The sequence below is a fragment of the Corvus kubaryi genome, unplaced genomic scaffold (assembly GCF_017639235.1).
Source record: "Corvus kubaryi isolate FWS band 111438036 unplaced genomic scaffold, C.kubaryi_AGA036_p1.0 37398, whole genome shotgun sequence".
Classification (NCBI taxonomy): domain Eukaryota; kingdom Metazoa; phylum Chordata; class Aves; order Passeriformes; family Corvidae; genus Corvus; species Corvus kubaryi.
The window spans coordinates 57,184,160-57,193,123 of NW_024581137.1; positions in this window are offsets into that span (position 1 = coordinate 57,184,160).

An 8,964-nucleotide genomic window follows, 5' to 3' on the forward strand; every position below is an offset into this window, starting at 1 on the left:
ATCCGTAGCTATAAATAGATGCTGTCAGTACTTTTTGTTTTCTACCTGGATAATTGAGAAATTTGGTATTTCTTTGTCTAAAGTCAGCTGAACTTTTCAGGAAGCCAAGGAGCTCCAAAGGCAAAGAGATAGGAGGGAGGGGTGGCTTCAGAATAAAATTTCTACTTCATCATAAATCCCAGAAATTGGTCACTGACTCTGGTTTGCTCATCCAATCTGTTTTCCCAAGCACCAACCTACAGCTTGGGAATATTTTTTAAGCTCTGATGGGAAATTTTTACCCTGAACCTGACAGGGTCTAAGATAGTATCTTCCTGAAAATCAAAGAGTTTTTCTGTGGTGAAATGACATTTTTCCATTGGAAATATTTTCCATCAAAAACAATAATCCAGGAGCCCTTTGGAACCAAGCAAATTCCCAAGCAGTCTTATCTGAGTGGCATTTACAGGTGAATCGAGCAGGATTTTCATGCTCTAATAAGAAGTTTTGATTCTGCTGGGTCAGAAATTTTTTGAAGGGAAAATTTAAAAGAACCCCAAATCTCCAGAGCATTATAATGCTTTGGTCTGTTCAGGTTATTTCATGAATAATTTCATAAAACCGGAACACTCCTGCTCTGGACTAGGTAGCCTTGTGCTCATTATTTGAATTCCTATAAAATTCGAAATTCTAATATCCAAAGATGTCCCATAAAGTGTGAGAATGAGCAATTGTAAGGAATTATGCTGATATTTCAGGTTTTTTTGCTTGCTTCTTTTCTTGGTTATGGTATTTTACAATGCAGAATATGCCCTGAGGTTATAATTAATAATCTCAGCACTGATTTCTAGAGCTGTGCAAGTGATCGATAAAGCAGTAGATAAATAAATCAATATCTTGATTTATATTGAATAAATCAATAAATGAATATATTAGAAATACCTGAGATATTAAGAACATGTCCCACAGACTCCCCTCTATCACTGTCCTGGCTTTTTTGGGACTATCTGTGTAACTTTATCCATGAGAAACAGTCCACAGTAACACTGAGTTTCAGGAGTCCTGCTTTACACTAAGTTTGGATTGAGCTGGAATATTCGAGAGGGCTTTTTTCTTGCTCAGATTTCCAAAATCCTCCTCAGCAATCTGTTGGAGGCTCCACTCTATTAAAAATAAGTTTAGCACCCAGCTCAGCAACTCCAGTGAACTGCAGAGATCTGGTGGGAGTAACAGCATTTCTCCTACCCAGCCATGGGAAGTGCCATAAAAAGTAGGGAGAGTTTGAAATGAAAATCCGTGATTGATGGTGCTCACGGGGGCTGTAGAGCCAGAATTGCTCCAGTGTTCATAAACTGAGGACATTCCACTCAACAGCTCCGAGGAAAGGTGTCCCTTTGACACTTTGGCTGTCCTCTGCGGAAGGTATCTTTTCAGCTTTTTACCGGCTAGCGCTTGTATTTCAATGCCTTAGAAAGCCTCGAGCAGCCTTGAGAGGTAGCAAGGGCGATCTAGCACTTTAGTAGCTCTAAAATCGGTACCTGAATCAGCTGCAGAGCAAATACCATCAGCAGAAGCAAAGAGGGAGAAATATAGCTCCCCGCTCGCTCAATTCCCTGCAGTTAGAAGCCTTCAAATGAGACAGACGACCAGAGATGTTTACAGGAAAGTAGCTGAGCTGAGAGAGCGTTTGCCTCCCCTCGACCATCTTTTATTCGGAGAAGGGGAAAGGGGATGACTGGGGGTGGACCCGGGGTGAGCGGCCAATCAGACACTGCTGAAGAGTCTGAGTTACATTTGGTTTTGCCCGCGCTTGGAACAAAGGAGCTATGAGCACATGTCTTTGGGAGGGGGGGGGGGAAGCTCAAAACAGGCAGCAACAGTCCTCCAGCTCCAACTCCATCAAGACCTCACACGGGGCCACCGAGAAACCAAAGGAACACGGAATAACCTGAGCCTGAGGCCGTGGCGTGGCAGGACCCGGAGGAATGGCGGAATGGTGATTAGTCTGGGAGAATGACTCGTTTCCACGAGTGTTGCGTACAGAGCACGTCTGTGAGCTGGATGCTGTTGGGAATGTGAGATTAAAGTCCTGCACTGGTGGCTTGGAGACCTTAAAGCCTCTGATTAAGTCCAGCACTAATAGACCACAGCAAGAAGGAATCTCCTCCATCCTCCCCTGCTCGGGTTGATCCAGTGCTGAACGGAAGAAAAAAACCCCGACGTTGTTTTTCTTAGTTTATTCTCTATTGCCTCTATTGTCTTGGATCCCCTGGCAAGGGCATAAGTCAGATCCTGTCAGGGGTACTAATTGGGAGAGCAATAACTAAAAAATTACTGCTCATCTACAGACAGCAGAACTTCCTCCCAGATCTTCCATCTCTTCCAAATCCTGGATTTTATGCAAGACCTGATGTGGGTTATTCGCTGTTTTTCTCCTTGGGAATTTCCAAGGGACAACTGAAGATGCACAAATAATTCCAGCTGTGATGGACCAAGGTGAAGAGGAAGGAAACAGAATACACCATATTTGGTCTTCACAGCAGATTTTGCAGTGGTTTTTTTTATGAATGGCTCATGGATTCTAAGGAGACGTTTTTGAATCTGGACTTGATCCTCCTAAAACTGCAGCATACAGGAATTTTATGGGAGTGTAAAGAGGATCAGAGGGCACAGTGAGTGTGTCATGGTGTTACCAGCACCAGGAGATCTTGAGAAAGGGTGGCTTTGTGCAGCACATCCTGGTGATGGTGGACGCGCTTTGGCTGGGGTGATTTTAGGAATGGAATTGTAGAATGGTTCGAGTTGGAAGGGATCTTAAAAATCATCCAGTGTTGTATTTGTACTTTTGAAGGTTTGTGTTTGAAGGGAAAGGGTGTGGAAAGATCCTTGAAGAAGTCCAAGAATATGAGCAGGAATGGCTCATGGGGCACAGCTTCCATCAAGGGCCTCTTCTGCTTCTCCATCATCCAGGTTGGCTCCAAACTCTGCATGTCTTTGATCCTACAGCAATTCCCAGGTGCATCATCACCCAGAGACAGCCCAAAGCAATTTAATGAAGTAATTAGCATCCTTCTCTGATCACTTTACGTGCAGCTCAGCACAGGCTCAGCAGTGTCATCGTGGATGATGGGAAGAGGGCGGTGTAACCTTTGCTTTAATCCCAATTGATCCCACACTCCCCATAAAACGTGGAATTTAAGAAATTACTCTCAAGAACCAGCTCTAAGTCTAGTTCCAGCCTTTCTTTTGGGTTCCTTGTTTTGCTGCTTTGGTTTTTTTTTTGTGTTTCTGATCACACCCAGTGTCACTGAGCTGGGATCCAGCTGGGAATTCCAGGGTTGGAGCTGGCCACTAAGAGAATTCCCTCTAACTTGCAATTGCCTTGGACAGATGGCTGTGAAGGCAATGCATGGAGTCTTCCAGGGGTTACTTGTCTGGATTACACCTGGCTAGAAAGAAAGGAAACGTCAGTGTTTGTTGTTATTCCATCTGTGGAGATTCTGAGAAAGGGTCCCACTATTGACAACCAAGCAGTGCCACCTAAGAAGCTGGATCCACTTTTATTGTGGAAAATAGAAAATACCCTTCTCCTGTTTTGTTCTAGTTTGGAGCAGCCTGTTTTGGCTGCAGTAGCAAAAGGCTCCAGAGTGTTGGTGGTGACTGATGTGAAACGAATTTGTGGTCTCAGCCCATTTCCCAGGGCACTCAGGGGCTGTGTCATCCTTAACATCCTTAATTGTCCAGGGATTCAGCAGAGAAGCCAAACCCTGCTCTAGTGCAGGGGGTTAATTAATGGTGTTCTGCAGGGCAGACGCAGTGGTTGGGAAGTGGGAAGAGGCACGGCGCTCTGACCCTGATTAAGTGTGGATTTGTGGAGAAGGCCATCCCCATTTCTGAACCTCGAGGAAAACCAAAGCAAACCAAATAAAGGAAAGCAAAGAGAATCACAGAACCATTTTCAGCTGGAAAAGAGCTCCAAGATCATCAAGTCCAACCGTTCCCCCAGCACTGCCAAGGCCATGACTAAACCCAGTCCCCAAGTGCCGCATCCACACATATTTTAAATACCTCCAGGAATGGCTGCTCAACCACTTGCCTGGGCAGCCTGTTCCAGTGCCTGACAACCCCTTCAGGGAAAGCATTTTCCCTGATATCCAATCTACACCTCCCCTGGCCCAGCCTGAGGCCGTTCCCTCTCCTCCTGTCCCTGTTCCCTGCGAGCAGAGCCCGACCCCCCCGGCTGCCCCCTCCTCTCAGGGACTTGTGCAGAGCCACAAGGTCCCCCCTGAGCCTCCTTTGCTCCAGCCTGAGCCCCTTTCCCAGCTCCCTCAGCCCCTCCTGGTGCTCCAGAGCCTTCCCAGCTCTGTTCCCTTCCCAGTACATGCTCCAGCCCCTCAATATGCTAAATAACTTCCTTTTCCCCTTCTCCCACCCCATGGCTGGGAAGAGGTGGAACGTAGCTGTTCAAGCCTGATTTTGGGTATCACCCCAGTCTGGGGTAAGTGTTTTATCCTCATCCAGATTTGCCCTAGATTTACCCCCCAGGACAGCTGAGGTTGGATTTTATCCCCTGGTTCTTTGGATGGGTGTAGTTAATGGCTGGTATCCCCAGGCCACTTATGGATTGTGATTGGGTTTTAGGGAAACCATAGGATTTAGATGATAGAATCAATGGTTTGGGTTGGAAGGGACCTTAGAGGTCATCTTGTTCCATTTCCTGCCATGGTCAGTGACAACACCTCACTGGCAGCAGCGTTTCAATCGTCAGGATGGCGGAGCTGGAAGTAAAAGGTGGATTGGGATGTGGAGGATCTGGAGAGTAGAAAGAGGCAAAAAAAAAAAAAGGTAGAAAGGAGGCAGGAATTTCTTCTTTAGCGCTGATCTGAGTTGAGGGATTTGTTGCTTTTTGCCAGAACTCCTGACTCCTTTACTCCAAGCCCTGTCCAACCTGGCCTTGGGCACTTCCAAGGATGGGGCATCCACAAGCTCTGTTCCGGGCGCAGATGATGTTTGCATTGCATTCATCTTGGAAGGCTTTGCACCCTTCAGCCTACAGCCTTGTAAAGACAGAGGTTGGGAACATCTTTCCTTTGGCCCAGATTTTCCCAGGAGCTTTTCCAAACAATTGAAGTCAGTGTTAGTAATATTCCCATTCTTCCACTTAAAATTTGATTTATAAGGAAGATAAAGGATTTAGTGCACTGGAGAGGCTTTACGCTTCTCAAGCTGGCACCACATCCTTCTGACAAGTCAGGTGTCTTGCCTCAGTTTCCCCCATGTGAATAAAAAGTCTGTCATTCCTGGTTTTCTAACATCCATGATTTTAAGGACCTTTGCTTTGTCATCCGTAGCAGCTCACCTGGTGTGCCAGAAGCATTTCAGGCCCTCAGCACTCCACACTTCATGGTGACAAACACATGGTGGGCAAGAGCACTGAAATTCCAGCAATTTAGCTGACTCCTGTGTCCTGTCCCATTATTTCAGATTTCAGGAGTCATTGCTCTGCTGTTTAGCACTTTTGTAATAATCCCATCCCACTGGGTGCCAAAGGCTCCCAGCCAGAGATTTCCAGTGGAAGAAAGGAGACAGTTTGACCAGGACAAAATCAAACCCAGGACTCAGCCCAAAATAGAGTCGTATCTATTTTGGGAATTTGATTTCTAGTTTTAATTAAGGACATCTTCACATGGTCAAAGAGCCCTGTGGCTTTGCAGCAAGTACAGGAGGTTCTTGGTTCAGGGGTTGGAGACCCGACCCCTCTTCTGTGGCACTGTGGTGGGATGGGGATGCTTTCAGGGAGAAATCATCCACACATCCCGAGGGCGCTGGGGTTTGTGGTCTGGCTCTGATCACCAGAGGCTGACTGGGAGGGGGAGAAGGATTTCTGGGATGGTGTCATGAAGGGAGGTGGGATGGTGTCACCAAGGGAGGTTGACAAGCCCTTTGTGACATGAATGGGGAGGGCAAAGTGATTTGTCAGAGCCTTGGGACAAGGGAGAGTTGAGAGGGATCCTTTGTGTGGTTAAATGCCAGCCGGGCTGGTATTCCAGCCGGGAGGTTATTCCACTTGGGAGGGAACCCAGCGGCTTTAGGAATGTCCTGTGACAGAATCCACGAGTCATCTGCTGCTCCTGGGAATGGCCCTGCTGCCCCTGACTGCAGCTCATTCCCGCGGGATGCAAGGGATGTAATCCCTGGATCCCGGTCATCCCTGCAGAGGGACAGAGGGCGGGGCTGTGCTGTGTCACTGCCGTGGGGGGACAGTCTGGGGACAAGCAGCACACGGAGCCAAAGGCTGAGGATTGATGGCAGGGAAAGAGACCATGGAAGCAGCGCTGGAGAGGGGAGGCTGAGGATTTTTTGGGAGGGAAATACCCATGGAAGCAGCGCTGGAAAGGGGAGGCTGAGGATTTTTTGGGAGGGAAATACCCATGGAAGCAGCGCTGGAAAGGGGAGGCTGAGGATTTTTTGGGAGGGAAATACCCATGGAAGCAGCGCTGGAGAAGGGAGGCTGAGGATTTTTTGGGAGGGAAATACCCATGGAAGCAGCGCTGGAGAAGGGAGGCTGAGGATTTTTTGGGAGGGAGAGAGCCCATGGAAGCAGCGCTGGAAAGGAGAGGCTGAGGAGCTGTGGCAGCGCTGCCGTGCCTCTGCCAGATGTGGCTGGGATGGATGCAGGGGCATCCAGCTGTTGCTGTGCTCGGCAATGCTCCCTCCAGCTGTTCCTCCTCACCGGCACGGACAAACCCAGCTCTCACCCTCCAAACGGATCAATATTCCCTGCTTCCAAGCCCCGTTCCTCAGGGCCCCTTGACCAGGGTGGCAATGGGGAAATTAGCAGGGTGGATGTTTTGTTTAATGATGAGGATATATTTGTATAATGACATGTTCAGGTCTCAAATAATGAGCTCAGATTTTTCTCTCCCCCCCCCTTCTCCTTGCTTTCCAGGGAATGCTGGCAGGTTTGGCTCTGTGCATCATACCACAAAAATCTCACTCCTCCAGAAGAGGGCTAATACACGGAGGAGCTTTCTACCAGGCTGATGTATCCCACATGCTTTCTATCTCAGCTTGGATTTCTTTAGGCCAGACAAAAGGATCAAAGCCAGGGAGGGGCAGGGCTGGGGGGAGCTTTAATCCTTGCAGACGTGGAGAGCAGGGCAGCGGAGCAGGGCTAGAAAGGCTCAGACGTAGCCAAATTTAAGAACTGGTATTTATGAGCTGTGCCTAGAAATTGCCTCTGAGGATTGCAGAGCAGCTGGTGTCCCTTTCAGCTGACATTTGTACGGCTGGAACACAGCACAGGCATGAGCTGGGAAGACAGATCATGGACGGAATTCCTGCAGGAGCAGGAAATCAGTGTTGTGTGGTCCAGGTTGCCTTTTTATGGGTTTATGTCATGTTATCTGCGTGAAGTTAAAGCAGGTATTAATCCCAAGGCTGAAATGATGCTGGGATGGGAGTAAATTTAAATGTCTTCAGCTAAATCAGCCTTCAAGGGACACCGGAGAGGCTCTGCTAAGGGTGTCCACCTTCCAACAGGTGAATATCTGAGATTCTGCTGTTCTCCATCTCTGAGGGTTTCCTGCAGTCCCACCCTCCATTTGGATAAATTACCTGGGAAGGAAAACCAGCAGAATTCCAGCAATAGAAAGGAGGATGTGTGTAGGAGGAGCTACCCAAGAGTAGTAATTTAAAATATATTCCAGCTCGCAAATATCTGAAGGATTTTTCCAAACATAACTCACAAGGTTTTCTGTGCTTATTAAACGCTCGTTAAGGAACTGCACCGTGCCTCGTCCCTGAGTTTTGACTGGGAGTCATTAACACCCACTCCGTAACATCTCACATTCCAGGCTCTGGATTTTAAGGTGTTTTAATGTACTGAGGAGACTCCAGGAAAGAAGAGAAGCCGGTGACAAATGAACATCATCCTAGTGACACACATGCCCATCTCCCATAACTGTCCCTCAGTGAGGAAATCCATTTTCTCAGCCTCTCAGAAAACCAAACCACCAGGTTTTATTCTGCCATGTGAGGGTGAAGGATTCAGCAATGCACTGTTGTCCCCAAGCCAGCAATGAGGTGACATTGCCAACAGGGGTTGGGAAAAGACTCTATTTCCTTTCAGTGTGGTGGGTTAGGAGTGTCCCTGCTGCCCACAGATGGCCAGTAGCTCTTAGACCGGAGTCTGTGTCTTTGAATATCTTCATGTAACATGGGATTTTATCCTGTGGATGCACTGGATCATCTCCAAGTTAGGATATTCTTCCTGAGTCAATATAGGAATCCCCATCTCCAAACCTGCCACCAGACATTATAATGGGTGTCCCAAAGGTGGGGAACCTGAGCCATGGCACGGCCAGCCTTCAGCGGGGTCTTGTCCCACCCAGACAGCACTGGAGGACACCCAGCAGATTCCATGGGGGGTGTGCGGTGGCCTTTGGGCTCAGGATCTCTTCATTCCCTGGCCCTGAGAGGGATGATCCCTCTCCATGCCAAAGGGCCGCATTCCCCCTTGCTGGGACACTCTGGATGCAGACAGGGTAAGAATGGACAGCAGACATGTGGAAAAGTCCTGCAGGTCTCCTGAGCTTTGGGCTGCCTTCTCCTTCTCCATCCCTTCACACAACAGGCACCTCTCCACCCCCTATATTTATATTTATATTTATATTTATATTTTTTATTATTTTTATTTTTATTATCTATTTATATATCTATTTTTATATTTTTATATTTATATCTATATTTATATTTATATTTATATTTTTATATTTATGTTTATATATATCTGTATTTGTATTTATATTTATATTTATACTTATATTTATATTTCATTTGTGCCACTTTTACTGAGGACACCAGGTTCTCTGGACCCCAAATCAGACTTGCCAAATCCAAGAAGACAAAGCCAGGCTTATGTTGACAGCGTGGAAAGAGGGAAAAAAAGGGAAAAAAAGGGAAAAAAAGGGAAAAAAAGGGAAA